The sequence below is a fragment of the Arvicanthis niloticus genome, chromosome 11 (genome assembly GCF_011762505.2).
Source record: "Arvicanthis niloticus isolate mArvNil1 chromosome 11, mArvNil1.pat.X, whole genome shotgun sequence".
Taxonomy (NCBI): domain Eukaryota; kingdom Metazoa; phylum Chordata; class Mammalia; order Rodentia; family Muridae; genus Arvicanthis; species Arvicanthis niloticus.
The window spans coordinates 52,842,520-52,858,812 of record NC_047668.1 but is presented as its reverse complement, the minus strand read 5'-3'; positions in this window follow the sequence as shown (position 1 = coordinate 52,858,812).

Genomic DNA, 16,293 nt, shown 5'->3' with positions numbered 1-16,293 from the left:
TCTCTGGCAACTCCAGTGTTGGGGTTGTAAATGTCCACCACCATACCTAGCTTTTATGTGGGTGTTAGAGATCCAAACTCAGGTCCCCATGCTCGTATAGCAGGTCTGTTACCTCTGGAGCTATCTCCTTAGCCTCTCTTTGTATTACTCCATTTTATAGAGATACTTAATATTAGTACTGTGGCTTATGTGGTCTTTCTTCTAGAGGCTTCAAAGCTGGCCTGCTAGTAAATCCTTCTTGGAGCTAGTAGCTCTGTCATGGCCAAGTCCCTTCTCCTCTGCTGGTTTCAGTGTCTTCATTTTATTGTATGGGAGAAATACCCGGCTGATGGACTATGGTGCAGACTAAAGTCAGTAACACACATAAAAGTGCCTTGTGCATTACCTGGCACATAGTAAGCACTCAATAAATTTTAATCCCCTCTTTCCTTTCTCCTTTCTTCAGTTCAATCAAGCATTATGATAGATGTATTTGCCGTGCAGTGTAAAGCTTTTTAAAGTGCATATAAATCAATTAAATAGGGCAATGCTGTAACTGATCATATAACGTTTATTTAAGGGATGCTAGGGAGAGCAGGAGAGAAGATTAGGGCCTTGTAGACTCCCTGCTGTGAACTCAGTGAAGGCTGGGGGCTGGGCAGAGTCTCCTGGCCTAGAATGTGGAGATCAGAGGAGTGGCCTCAGGATTTGGATTCTGGGTAGGACACAAAGGAAAAGACAGATAGATGAGAGAATCGTTGTCGTGGCTTCCTAGCTGCCTTCTAAGAGTGCAGTCTGTGAGCTAACACTGGCTGAGGAGTGTCTAGATGAGAAGGCAAGCAACTCTAGATTTGATAGGTTTGCATTTGCAGGGTTATTGGTGGCACCTTTGATCCTAGCACTTGGGAGGCAGGGACTGGTAGATCTCCTAGTTTGTGGCCAGCCTAGTGTACAGAATGAGTTTCTGGACAGCCAGGACCACACAGAGAAACCCTGTCTCAAAGAAAAGGAGGTGGGTAGTGGCGGTGGAAGGAGTCTATATTTGACACTAGCACTCACTCTCCGTGAGAGGCAGGCACATTTGCTGCATCTCTCTCTCTGGCTGCCCACAAGGCTGGCAAGCAGGATGCTTATGGCTTTCTCTAGATAGCTGGAATGCTTGGGCAATGGAAGTGAGCTTTGCCAAAGCCAGAGTGCAAAGAGACCAGGGTCTCCAAGGAGTTGCTCATTCAGTGCCCAAAGAATGATTTTAAACATGCTTCAGATTCTAGGCAATCCTAAAATAAATCCCAGAATATCTTACTCTCTGGGGAAGTCAGGGATTTCATTTGCTTCTGCTGGCCCTTGCTCTTGCATTCTGCTGACCCATGCTCTAGAGGGGAACTCAGAGGAGACATAATGGGAGCTGTCCCAGTATGAGAGGTGTCTCTGCTACTCTTCCTGCTCGAGCTCCTGGACTTTCTTTTCTCCCAGCATCCTTAGTTTCTCCATCCTTGTGCTGACCTAGAGAAGGTGCAGAGTTAGGTAGACCTCTCTCTTTGTGGCAAGTAAATATGAGAGACATTACTGCATAGACTTTTTTTGTATGTCTGCACACCTGTAAGCAGAGGCAATGAGGACCTTTGTTCCACATAATTTCTTCTGGGATATTTACATAGCAAACAGCCTTGAAGGACAGAGACAGCGTCTTCCTCTGGGTTAAGCGGGTGCTTTATTTTACTGTGTCTTCTTCAGAGCCAAAGTCAAGTAAGTGCCTGTTCATTTAGATAGGGTTTGGTTTCCTAACCCCGAGGCCATTCAACTGGGAAGCAAACCCAGTGTGTGCAACATTCTGTCCTTTGATCTGCCTCATGGCCATCCGGGATTTCAGTAGGCATGAGGAATCCATAAAATGCCACAACCCTGTTGCTTGATGGTCTGTGAGTATTGATGTTATAAATAGGATAATGTATAGAACCCTTTCTTTCCTTTACAGTCCTCCACAGTGAACTCTATCAAAGGAGCTCAATGCTGTCCAGAACTGAGGGCAAGATTCTGTTCATGTGTAGGAAGCCATTGTCATGCCTGGTAATGGCACGTGCAATAGCTTTCAGTGAGCTCTCATGCCATGTCTCTGGCTCCATCTCCCTTTTTTTTCTCTTCTGGCCTGTCTTCTATATCTTCCTGTTAGTGTTTTCTACATCTCTGGGCTATATCTTGGAATAGGGGTCTTTGGATTCTAACCTATTTTAGATGTCTCTGATGTTCAAGAAACAGTTTGCATGAATTCCTCTGGGTCTGGTTTCTCCCTCTCCTCTCTCTAGCAGGTGTGGCCCTGTGTTTTTTCTCCTCTTTCATTCCATCTGTGACTTTTCATTTGCCCTCATGCCCAGCTTACACCTCCTATTTGATAATTTTCAGACTGATTATCCCTCAGGAAGAAAGGAGTGTTCCGGGGTGCCCCCATGGAAGGTGCACTCATTGGAGACTTCTACTATGTGTGAGACACATTCACTATTTTCCCTGGCTCTCCAACCTGTCTCCAAATGTTGTAGCATCAATGTCTATTGTATCACTAACTAGACTGGGGCCCCTTCCAGGCAGATTCTTACCCTGCTTACCTGTGCCCCACCACCTGCATTTTGCCTTCCCCCGACTCAGTCTCCAGATCTGCAGTGGGGACACACTGTGATTCAAATAAACAAGTAAAATGAGACCAGATGTGAATCTGTGCTGACAGAGGTGGCCAGAAAGGACTGTCTCTAGTTTCTGCTCTTTGTTTCTGGTTTACATTTTTAATTCTTTAATGTTATTGAGAACTTGAATTTTTCCTTTCTGTCCCTCAACAGATATTTCACCAATAAACTAACAAACCTTGATGAGCTTCTCATCCCCCTGCCCAGTTAAGGTCACAATGGATAGTCCTCAGAGTTCATCTTTTACTGGTCTACAGTGCAGAAGTGCAGCGAGACCAGTCCCCACTATAACACAGTGAAGTGTGAAAGTTGCCCAGAAGAGATGAGGTCAGCAGACCTGTGGCAGCCAGGAGGGGTTCTCAGTATTCTGTGTGTGTGCGTCTGGAGGAGGCATAGTCTATGGAGATCTGGTTGAAAGCAGACTGTGTGATAAGCCTAAGGTAGTCTTCCCTGGATCTGCTTGTATCCCTCAATGTCTACAGAAACAGTTTCAGGTCTTCACATCTTTGGGCTTTTTCTCCGTCATTCCAAGTATAGATAATTGCATTCTAACATTTCAGCTGTTATAGACGGCAGAAGTGGATATGAAATGGGTTAAGCAATGTGATGAATTCTGGAAAGACTGAGACTTTTAGCTTAGACTACTTTGGTCTTCCCTTTTCATTTGTTCACTCACTCATTCATTCATTCATTCATTCATCTCAGTGAATGTCACTCAGTGGATCCATGCTTCACAATGGAGCCTCTGCTAGCCTGTGCTGGGAGATGGTAGCCCATGTTGAACAGAACAAATGTATCTCTGCTCTTGGGGAACTCACATGCTAATGAGGGAGATTCAAGAGAAATAAATGCAAACTGCTATCAGGCTTTGCAGGGTGCTCTGGGAGTGAATACTCAAAGGTTCTACTTTAGGTTAGGTGGCCAGGTATAGCCACGTTGCAGAGGTGACATTCCTGTAGAGCTCTAAAGAGTGAGGAGAGTGGGTGAGCCTGGGTTGGAGGGCGCGAGGTGGGGGCGGCATTCTGGGCATGATATAGCCTACTTGGTTCTATAATTTGAGTATGTAGTTTGAAGGACTATAATGAGAAGAGGGAAGAGAAAACAGAAATGATATCATCAACTAATCAAAGAGGAAAAGAGAGCATTTATTTCAACAGGATCTGAGAAAAGCGCTAATGTCTTCAGCAAAGTTGCTTGCTCTCTAACTAACCTTAACTAGTGGCTGAATCCAAGGAGGTGATCCAACTCTGTGTGATGGAGCCACACAGATCCATGAGGACAGGGGAGAATTAATAATATCCTCTTTATTCTATAAGACACTCTTCTGACAATGTATTATCTGCCCGGAGTTCCTGGAGTTGCCTTCTTCCGGCTAGGTTGAGGCTCTCAATCCCTGCTGCGGAGTTCAAAGGTCATGGCACCTAGGGCAGAGGTCCCTGGTAGAAGTTCAGAGGTTGTGGTGCTCAGGATACAGCACAGTCGTCAGCAGCCTATTGAATGTTCTCTCTAGCATGAGTGAATGAGTGGTCTGTGGGTGCCAGACACACGCTCATCTGTCAGTTTGACAATACATGGAGAACACATTATTTATGCTAAAAATAGTCTGTGTAAAAGACAAGGCTCTGAAAACAGCGCCACTGAAGTCTTAGAGTTCTGCCAGGGCCCCTTCCCCGGGAGGTGATTGATAAAGTCATTTTCTGTTGTGTTTTAATAAAGCTGAGCACATCACATACTCCAGCAAACTGTGGCAACTCAATCACAGGGCTGGGGCCTGTCCCAAGGTCTCCTCCTCCCAGGGTACTCCTCTGAGCTGGTTTCCCCCTCTGGAGTGGGGAGAGGTGTCATTCTTGGGATGGTATATTCCAAAATTCAGGGTGGATCTGGAATGTGATCCAGTGGCTTCTAGTTCTGACTTGACTCTCTGTATTTCTTACTCCTGGAAATAATGGAAAAGGAAGAGGGAAATGAGGGGCTAGGGTCTGCATCTACCTCTGCTCCATTCAACAGCATCCATTAGGACAACAGCCGTAGCTACTATTTATTTATTTTATTTATTTATTTATTTATTTATTTATTTATTTATTTATGGAGTACAATGTGAGGTTATTCACTGTAGAATAAGCGAATCAGTAAAGCTAACCCGTCAGCCCACTATCATTTTGGTTTTCACCAGTGTATGGAGTTCCCTTTCCCCTACATCTTTACTGTCGCTTGCTACCTCTCATCTTTTTGACAATGTGGCTGACATTTAACGAGGGTTTTCTCAGTCCTGTTCCCATGTTAAGTGTGTGTTCACACCAGTCCCAATGTGTAGGTGCCAGTCACCCCCCCCCCCCAGGAAACTAAGACTTTGGGGGATTATGAGTAGGACTAATCACTTTTGCATTCGAAGAGAAGGGGGGGGGGTGTGATCAAAGCTGAAAGTAAGAAGTGATGGTAAAGATGGTTTTCAGGGGAAGAGGCTGATACAGAGTGGCTCGCTGAAAGTTTCTGAAGGATTTCGTGCACACCTTTGAAAGGCTAAGGAGGCTGTTCTTTTGAAATGTAGCAGCCACATCAGTCAAGTTCCTCGCAGTATGTTTTGGGTATAGAAAGCAAGGCAGCTTAGCTTCAGATTCTTCCAATTTGCGTCGGAGAAGACCAGCTCAGGCAAGCTGTGTCAGCTTTGGGACTGCCCAGGCAGGACACAGTGTGGCACTGTTAAGCATTTGTGAACTAATTGGGCTCACTACTTAGGGATATACGCTTGCCTCTGAGTCTGTTTTAGAAGTCAGCGGCTCTTCTCTGTCCCTGTCTCCACCCACATTTCTCAAGATCCCTTTTGTTGTTTGTTTACGTAGATTGTCAGTATATAGCTCAGGGTGGCTTTGAAATCACAATCCTCCTGCCTCATCCACCCCAGTGCTGGCATTATGGACATGCGCCAACCTGCCTGGTTTCTTCATATGTTCCTTTTAATTAGGTGTCTGTGATCTGAGATCTCAGGGGTGGCCAACTATCTTCTGTTTTCATAAGAAACTTGCCTATTCATGCAGGGGCTGTGATTGTGGTTGTGGCTCTGAGGCCCCTGGGCATAGGTCAAGAGTTTGAGCCTGGACCACACTGGCTAGGGGTTTACTGATATTTGAGCATCTCAGTGTCTTAAGGGAGCCAAGCCTTCAGTTATCTTCCAAAGGCTGTTTTTGGACAGAAAATGTGAAAGAGAGGCTCTTTTACTGGTTGTGGGGAAAATCCAATTTTCATTTTTCTTACTCATTTCTGGAACGGAGCTTGTTTGAGGGAGCAGGAGGGCCAGGCTGACTCTCACTGCAAAGCTAGATCTTCTGTCTTCACTGTGGGTTTGTCTGATGGCCACAGATAGTGGCCTGATTGGAGCTGATCTTCCCCCAGGCGCTTGGCGGCTGGCCTAATAGGCTGACAGTCTGTAATGTGTCTAGAGAGGCCTGTGTCAATGCTGCTCCTGGGTCAGCATCTCTTCTGTCCCTATTCTGTTGCATCCAGGATGCTCCCTGACACCCACAATGCGCTGGGGCTTGTGCCAGACTGAGTAGGGACTGCTTGGCAGCCAAACTGAGACAGGAGTTGTCTTCCATGACCTCAGGCTTTAGAGAGGAGACCTGCTTGGCAACAGAGGGCTCTAATTCCAGGCAGATCACCTCTGGTGAATAGATGCTCTACACCCCAGCCATATCAGGGCCATCTGAGCTATCTTAGCTTTAGTCTTGTCTGCCACAGGCTACTCTGGCAGGGTGTCATGAATGATACATGACCTATGACCCCAGGCACCCCAGGCTTAGTTTGTTTAAACTGCCATTTTGCCTTCATTAAGAACCACTATGTACACTTTAGCTGATCCCAGAAGAGGATAGAGATTAGAAGGGGTCAAGAGACCTGTGTTTGGTCCTAGCTCAGCTGTCAGCCAACTATGAGGTCTTAAATGTCCTTCTGGGCTTCAGTACCTTCCATCTGTAAAATGACTAGATTGGGCTACAGAATTTTCAAATGGACTTCTGGTTTCTTCTTACTCTTCACCCATCTCCCATATCCTAGAACAGAATTGATTGCACAATTGGTGCCTGGTAAAATGAGACTTACTGGATAGTACTTTGCCCCCAGGTCAGACTTCTGAGACTGAGCAGACCCTTAGCTGCCCTCCTCTCAGAAGTTCAGTACTGTAGGGAGCTTGTAGACAACTCATGATACCACCACACTGGTTAGTTTTATGTCAGCCTGACAGAAAGTAGAGACATCTGAGAGAAGGGAACCCTAAACATCTGTAAAATGAGGCTGTAGCCAAGCTTGTAGGGCATTATCTTAATTAGAGATTGATGGGGGAGGGCCCAGCCCTTTGTGGGTGGTGCAACCCCTGGGTTGGTCCTGGATCCTTTAAGAAAGCAGGCTGAGCAAGCCATGAGGATCAAGCCAGTAAGCAGCACTCCTCCATGGCCTCTGCATCAGCTCCTGCCTTTAGATGCCTGAACTCCTTGAGTTCCTGCCTTGACTTCCCTCAGTGAACTATGGATTCAGGACATGTAAGCCAAATATACCTTTTCCTCCCCAAACTGCTTTTAGTTATGGTATTTCATTACAATAACAGTAATGCTAACTAAGACACCTGCTTGGCTAAGAAAGATGTCTCATCCTTGGATGGGGACACATTAGGGGTTTTCACAGCACTACACCTATCTGAAGAAACATTTCTATCTGTAGCATCCTGAGAGAGTTCTGCTAGGACAAAAGTTCAAGGTCTCTCTGCTGGGGCTTCTGGCTAGACCTGATCATCGCATAGGTTCCCGTTGATCCAGGTAGCACCAACATCAACCAGGAGCTGGTTGGAAAGACAAGACTGCAACCCCAGTCCGGGCTGAATTATACCCTCTGCATTAAACATGTGCACCTACATGCAGGAAGTTTCAAGCCCTATCACAGCCTTTCATCAGATGGGGGGATTGAAGCTCTTTTAGTTCTTTCATAGCCTATGGTCCTCGTTACTTGTTCAGTGGACCACCTGTTCTTGCTTAGGCCTGTGAGTGAGACAGTCAGGGCTATAGGCTCCTGTTAGAGTACCAGGCCTCAGGTTGACTGTTTGTGTCTGCAGCTGCTGAGTTTGGAACAAATGTCCTTGGTGTTTCTTGGACTTTCACATTCATTTATTTGCAAAAAGGCTTTTAGTGCTTCTGTGGCCACTAGATAGCTTGAAGAAATGAAACTCAGCCTTTCTCTTATAACACACAGATGCAAACAAGCTACACACATACATAGACAGATAAGCATAAACATGCATGCACATACAACATATACAAACACACAGATACATACACACACATAAACACAGATACACACATACAGAGATAAATACAACTCTACATACCCAGAGACACACAAATATAAACACACATATATGTATTCATACATATAGACACACACAAACATAAATACAAATACATGTAACATAGATATACAGATATGCACACACATAAACATACAGACACAACTACACACATACAAACATACACAAGCATAAACACACATATGCATAAACATTCACACATATACAAAGACAGACACAAACACACACATACCTAAGCACACATTGCACACATACTCATACATATACAGATATATGCACATATAGACACATTCAATACACATACATATAAACACGCATACACATACATACATACACAGACATATACATATGCATACATATACACAGAGACAAACACATGTACATACATATAGACAGAGACATATTCATACACATGAACATAGAGATACATAGTCACACACACACACACACACACACAGCTTTTAGGAAAGATTGTGTATGTCCTGGCTTTCTAACCAGTTTGTGATTGGGCTTCCAGGGCATCCATGAGCTCTGAATTAATATGTTGAACATATGTGTGTGAACGTGCATTTTTGTCCTGATGAACAAGAAAGGGTCTATGGCTTTTCTAGATTCTCCAAAGAGCCAATGACCTAAAAAAAAAAAATGCAACGTTCCCTTGATCTCAGTCCAAGCCTGCTTCTTGGGGTTTACTTATTACCTTGTGGTTGGAGATGTACCAGGGCCTAACTGAAGAGCTCTTATGAAAGCAAGCCCTATACGCCAGTTAGACATGGGCTTGCTCGCCTCTCTCTGCTCCTCCAAATTTCTCTTTGTTCTTCCTATTATCTCTATCAAGGACTATTTTCAGGGCTGATTGGAAACAGAGAGTGGTCCTGGCGGCACAGTGACAGGGGAGAATGTTTGCTGGAAAAAGCATGGGCAGTCATTGAGAGCAAAGGCAATTAGCCTTCGGAATTGGCCGGTATTCCTTCCTTTCCTTCTTTTTCTAAGTGAACCAGCGAAGCCATTTTCTAGAAAATGGCAAAGAGCAGATTCAGGCCTGCAATTTCCTTGTCTCTGCCCAGATGGATGTTCTGGGACAGGAGCCATGTCACCATGCTCTGTGCTGTGCTGGGCATTCTGGTCTCTGAGCCTGATTGTCTATTCATCATTCCAGGGTTCTGCTGTGCCGTGGGTGGAGGCATCTCTCGGGTCATCTGTCTCCTGTATTGTAAGACCACTGCATAAAGGGAATCCACCACTTGTGATACTGTATGTCTCTCAACCCTGTACCTGCAAACCACATGGCTGCAGGAAGACCACAGAATAGATACTGAAGGCAGCAGCATTTCCAAGGACCCCAGCCTGCCTCTTATTAACTTGTTTCTAATTCCATGCTGACCAGATCTTTTGTTTCTGTGAGCAGATGGCCTTGAATACTGAGATTCTTTGTGCTGTGGCTCTCTCAAGGATGCAACATGCATTTCTCCCCACATTCCCCTTCCTTTCTAAGTTTTCAAGCTATTTCCATAACCAGATCTTTTAGCCTAACCTCAGCATCTTGCTAGGTCTTGCCCATTGTGAGGGAGATTTGGTTAACTTAGCCCATCAGCTTTGCCAAACAAACACATCTCTATTCTACATTGTCGCCAATCAGTCTACTTTTCCTTACTTTGGGCCTGTCACGTTCTGTCTCTAACAGTGACATATCTTCATTTGAATGAGTTTGCCCAGTCTCCTTTTAGGCTGGATTCCTCTTCACTTGCTAGGGGACTTCACAGGCTCTGAGCTCCTTTTTTATTCCACATACAGCCTATTTCGTTGTTGGGATCCTGGGCGTTAGCAATGGCTTTCTGAAGTATGATCTCAATATGTTGCTGAGTTTGACTTTCGAGAATTTTATTGAACAGTTTGCATCTCTATTCCTCAAGGAAATTGGTCTATAGTTTTCTTTTTTGTTATATCTAATCTGCAAATGGGCCAATGAATCCATATAGATAGTATTCAAAGGAAGAAATGAAAAGGGCCAAAGAATACTTGGAAAACAATGCTCACGATCTTTCTCCAGCAGGAAAATGAAAACCCAGGTCAGAAAGGCCACCATCAAGAAAAACAAATGACTATGAATGCTGGTAAAAATGTAGGTAAAGAAAAATCCTTGCACACTGCTGGTGGGTGTGTAAACTAGTGCATCCTGTGGAAGTAAGGATGGAAGCTCATCAGAAAGGAAGGAAGGAAGGAAGGAAGGAAGATAGATCTGTGACAGGTATATACCCAAAGGATGCTAAGTCAGCACACCACAGAGATACCTGCACATCCATGTTCATTACTCTCCTACCTACACATAAAGAATTGTTTAGAATGGGTTACAAATTTGGTAAATAAACACAGTGAAATAGCATTTGTCTATAAAGGAGAATGAACAACATTCATAGGAAAATAGATAGAACTGGAGATGATCATGTTAGGTGAAGTAAAGCAGACTTAGAAAGACAAAACATTTATATATATATATATATATATATATATATATATATATATATATATTACAAATATATATATGTATATATATATATATATATATATACTTTTAAAGCAAATATATATTTCTAGTCTATATAATCTCTGTCTGTTATACATATGCAAGACTATGCAAGAGGGAAGGTATCTAAAGAGAAGGGGAAGAGAGGATAATGGAGGTTAGGTGGTATAAAAGCAGAAGAAGAACAGTTGGGGGCAGGCCAGGGACCAGCAGGTAGGGGAGGGGGAGAGAGGGCTGTGGGAAGGGCAAAAAGAACAAAGCAAATGACATATGTAAGAAAATGTAACAACACACCCATGACTATTTGTGAGGTAACTTAAACAACAACATTAACAAACAAAAAACAAACAAACAAACAAACAAACAAAAACCTAGACTGTCCTTAGGCTGGCCAGATGACTCAGTCGATAAAGGCCCTTGCCTGTATGTTTGATGACCTGGGTCCAGTTCCCAGAGTCCTCATAGTGGAAGGAGAGAACTGACTCCTTCAAGTTGTTCTTTGACCTCCATGTGAGGACCAGGGTGTTCATACACACAAAGATAATAAATATGTGTAAAAATATGCTTTTTAAAAAATGGGTCCTTAGGGCTGGGTAGTACTGAGTGTCCTGCTCTTGCAGAGGGCCTGAGTTCTTTTTATAGTATGCGTGTGAGCTGGTCCAAAACTATCACTCTAGTTCCAGGGAACCTGATATTCTCCTGATACACTCTCACATCCCCACACTCATACACACAAGTACATTTTTTTTAAAGAGTCATTGTCACCTGAAGCTACTCCTGAAACTGTAGTCCCCTGGTATTTGTCCTTTGAGCTGCGTGGTGACTAGGTGTGTGGGTTTTGCAATCCACTGTGTGGAATTAAAATGCCCCATTTCTCACCCATTAGCTGTGTGGCCTCAGTAAAATTACATAACATCTCTAGGCCTGAGGTTCACTGTGATGCAGGGCTAGCGCTACTCCTGAGTTCAGAAGGTTGTTTGTGACGATTAAAGGTCGCGGAGACATAAAGTGGGACTGCGTTTGGGAATTGCTATTGCTGTAATTTTTTTTCTGCCTTCTTTTAAACTTCTCATTTGGCCTTAAATTGCTCCCATTTCGTCTTGTTCTTCAATTATGTGTCTGGTCCACTCAGCTAAACTGAGCTCTCAGAAGGAAGAGGAGCAGCTTCATCTGGATTCTTCCCCCTTCTTAGGTGGGCTAGGCCTAGCACACACAGTCACCAACAGGTGGTTAATTGATTCAGGTCAATAAGACTTACACAGTTTAATTAAGGCAACCTTGCAAATAGTTCAAATTCAGCCTTGATTAGCCAAGCCTGGTGGGTTTTCACTGAACAGAACAGTGATAATTATTAACCAAACCCTTTCTTTCATCCAAACACTCAGTTCTCTGAAGGAGGCAGGAGGCACTTCTGAGTTCTCCTGAAAAGCATCCCATCCAAGGCAGCTTGGTATCCATCCACTTATTAAATTGGCAGCAGGTGACAATATTGCTAGTGTGGGAGTGAGAGACAGGCCTTTGGGGTGAAGCCACAGCCTCCCTGGAACCTATAAAGAATGTTCTGGAAGCTGTGTTGAAGAAATGCTGGAGGTGGGGTTGTCATAAGGCAATGCTCATAGCAGCATCACAAGGCTATGCAGGTTGACATTCCAAGCAGGTGCAGTGAACCCAGGACTCATATCCTGGTCTGCTTTCTGCTTCCTCTGTATAGATAGCATCGTGCATCCCGTGGAGCCTCCTGGTACAGAGATATACAGAAAAACAAACTCTGGGGAGAAGCTTCTAGAAGCTCTGTTCCTATCCTCTGCTTGTTTATCTCTATGCCCTGGGCTGGCTGTGAGACTCAGAGTGTCTGAATCCATGAGACTGAGCTCTCTCAGAGGAGGCTGGGATTTTATTTTCATATGAGCAAGCCAGACTATGGGGAGGCAGAAAATGTGGAGATTAAGGGCTGGCCACTTTAACGAAGAAAAAGAATCTTTCATAGTTTAATGCGCCATCCAGGCCTCTTGCAGCGAGTGGGTTTGTATTCTGCTAAAACATTTAATTTTATTTATTTATTTGTTGCAAAGGAAATTGGATCACGGGAACATTAAAGGTGGAGGAGTGAAATGCATAAAGCAGAACTCACAGCAAGGCACAACCTTGAGCAAGCGCTGCTCACCAACCAAGCAGAAAAGCAACTAATTAGACTGTGGCTCTCCCTGGGCTCCTGGATGTGAGTTCCAACTCTCTCCCTCCCAGGACTGCCAAAAGTGCAGAAGGAAACAAAACTCCCATTGGGCAATTGTCCTGGGGGAAGTAATCATGTTTTCTGGTCCCACTTGTTGTACACTTGCCTGGGAAGGGGCTGCCCACGTTTGTAGTGGAATGTAAGCCTCATTTTGGTACAGGATAGTTAGGGAAGGCCTTTTTGTTTTCTTTTCTTTCTCTCAATGAAGAACTCCAGCCAAGATAATGGAGTCTCTGCCAAAAGGTCATCCTGAGTCGCAGCCCAGTTCCCTCTTAAGTGGTAGGGGTCCTATCAGTGGCAACAACTTATCTCATACCATAGGTAGCAGGCTAAGGTGGAGCAAACTGGAAAATCCTGAGAAGAACATCCCTGAAGTAGCACGAGATCATTCTGCGACACTCCTTGGAGGCTGGGCATCATCGGTGCTGAGCAGAGCAGAGCAGAGCAGTAGGCCAGTTCCTGGGATCTTGGAGGGCAGTGTGAGTCCACAGTTCTCTCTAGGAAGAGGAGAGAATAGAAAGGCAGGCTGAACACGTCAGAGTATCTCTGCAACCGTTTCAATTCACCAGTTGGATAGAGAATGCTTCCAGGAACTAGCAGGGATTAAAGAGGTTACAAGAAGAGAGAGGGTCCTGGACATCTGAGCTGATATTTGAAAGCCACCCAGAGAACAGTTGGGCTGTTGCACTGGGCGTAATTGAGGAGTGTTTACTGTTTCAGGCCACTGGGATTATGGGTTGTTTGTCGCACTGTTAGTTTATCATGCCTAATAGGTACAAATAGCTAAATGCTAAACAAAATATGGGGCAGCTAGGTGAGCCCAACCAGATATTAGCAGAGGGAACTACAGATAGAAAAGTTAAGATCACAAGGGTAGAGGTGGACCCTACTGAGTGTGTTTCCACACTGGTGCAGATTGGAGGAATAATGGCCCTTGCTTTCTGCAGCTCTAGGTTTATATCTGCCTTTTGAGGGTAGCAGGGGCCAGGCAGTGTGACAGTCTGGCCCTCATACTTCAGACTTGGTCCCATCTCACACCCAGCAGGTCACTTTGGCATCTGGGGCCTCTGTGTACCCTGAGAGGCTACTGGAGAGAAACGAGGGCAGCTCCCTCCAGTTCTCAAATGATGACTGTACACCTCTCACCTTATGGCTTTTACACAAGCACAGGAGAAATGTGCATTAAGAAAATAAGTGACATTATGCTCTCAGTGAGCTTGATGAAAAACGGTGGGGACAGGGAAGAGAGGTGATCCGGGCAGTCAGCAGGGACCCTGGTAAAGGTAGTGCTGGCAGCAGGCCTGGGAGACATCAGGGCATGTCTCTGCCCACCCCCTCCCAGGTATCCTCTGGCTTCTCCAGGGCCACCTTGGAGGTTACAGCCCATGCATCTTTAATTTTTTCAATTAACAACAATATAGAACAAATGGAGTGGAGTTTTTAATTATTCATAATTCATTTAGGAATAAAATCTTTGTAAACTAAAGGAAGGGAAGGGCCATATTACCTTTTTCTTAAGTCAAAAAAAGGCTGTAGAGCCATGAAAGGGACAGAAAGATCTACTCGTTGAGCTGATTTTGCCGCATCTTCCCTTACGGTCCATGCAGTTACAATGCAGTTGGTGGGTGTTGGGGGCTATTTCCCTCTTAGGTGGTGGTCAGAGGATTGCCTTCACCCTGTTCTGGGAGGCCAGTCATGCGCTGTGCAACCTAGTTTATCACTTTCCCTTGCTATGTCCACATGAGCCATTCCTGCCAAGAGCCCTGAAATGATTAGAACTAGCTTTAAAGTCAGCCTTTATCCTGCAAATCAGCAAGCATTGGCAGGTTGTCTATACCAGGATCCCAAGGTTTACTGTCTACCTGAAACTTATCAGACAGGAGGCATGTGTCCCTTCATGTGCATCTATGAATAGCACTAGTCTCACAGAACAGACTGTACTCTTGAAGCGCCAGAGTATCTTGGAGGTCTGTTTTATAATTTCAGAGTCTGGGTTTAGAGAAGGGGCATCCAGGAAGAACACAGGACTTGGAAGTAGCTGTCCCTAAAGTCATCTTTGGAAGGTAAGGTTTAAAAACATGAAGGTGTGACTCTCTGTCTCTCGAGTCTATGGCTGCACACGCAGTTTGATGTGTCTTATTTTCTGTGGATTTCCCTTAGAGATGCCCATCTCCATACTCTCAGATATGTGTCTTATCTTTTTGAATGTTTCATTTTTTTCTTCTTCAAACTTAAGCCTGTTATTAGACTATTATTAGTAAGCCCCAACTCTGGTGCATAAAGAGAAGGCTTAGTTACTAAGCATAAGGATCCAAGTTTGGATCTTGAGAAACCTGTGGAAATGCAGGTGATTGGAGTTGCCTGCCAGTCTCAGAAGACAGAGACGGTTTCCTCAGAGCAAGATGGATAGCAAGAGTAGCCATATCTACCATCCCTGAGTTTATTTCATTTTGGGTTTTTTGAGACAGGGTTTCTCTATGTAGCCCAGAGTGTTCTAGAACTCGCTCTGTAGACCAAGCTTGCCTCAGACTCACAGAGATATGCCTGCTTGTGCCTTCTGAGTCCTGGGATTAAAGGTGCGTAACACCACCACCTGGCTCTACCCCTGGGTTTTATTGTAAGACATTGACCCAATGAATAAGATAGGGGATCAGTTAAGGATAATTCCTGACACCAGCCTTAGATATTCACATGTACATGTGCACAAGCATGTAAACACACATACACACACACACACACACACACACGTACAGCACATACAATGAAAAAAGAAAAAAGCCTCTGCTTTATGAAAAAAGTGAGAAGGGTGGGTGCTATAGATGTTATAGGTGGGGTACTGGTACAGTTACCATACAACAGTGAGTGGGAATAAGACTGGTCCCAAAGAGTGGAAAAATGAGTCCATAGTGGCTCTAGACTGGGGTCTTGGTCCCAACTTTTCTCCAGGCTTTCTTGTTACGTACTTTTTTTACTGCTGTGGCAAACACATGACAAGGCAACTTACAAAAGGCAACATTTATTTGGGGGATCAATGGCATGGCAGGGAGCACAGCAGGGGCAAGCAGGCATGGTGCTGGGGCAGCAGCTGATCCACAGGCATGAGCAGGAGGCAGAGAGAGAGTTAGGGATAGGGAGGGGGAAGAAGGGAGAGAAAGGAAGAGAAAGGGAGAGAGGGAGGGAGGGAGGAAGAAAGACAGGGAGAGAAAGAGGGACATATCTCCTCTATCAAGCCCACACTTCCTAGTCCTTCCCAAATAGTTTTTGCCAACTGGGACAAAACATTCAAATATATAAGCCTACGAGGGCCATTCTTAACTCAAACCAACACACCATTACTCCATGTTGGCTCAACAACACTCTTGTCTAGTCTCTTGAATTTCTCAATAGGCAAGCATCTCTTTAAGCATCTGTGTAGGGGTGTTGACTCCTCTGATTAACATTTGTAATGACTCAGTACTCTCCAGTGTTGGCTGTCAGCATTCACGTAGGCAGTCCAGACCTTCTGTGTCCTCATAGGAAGAGACTTGGAGCA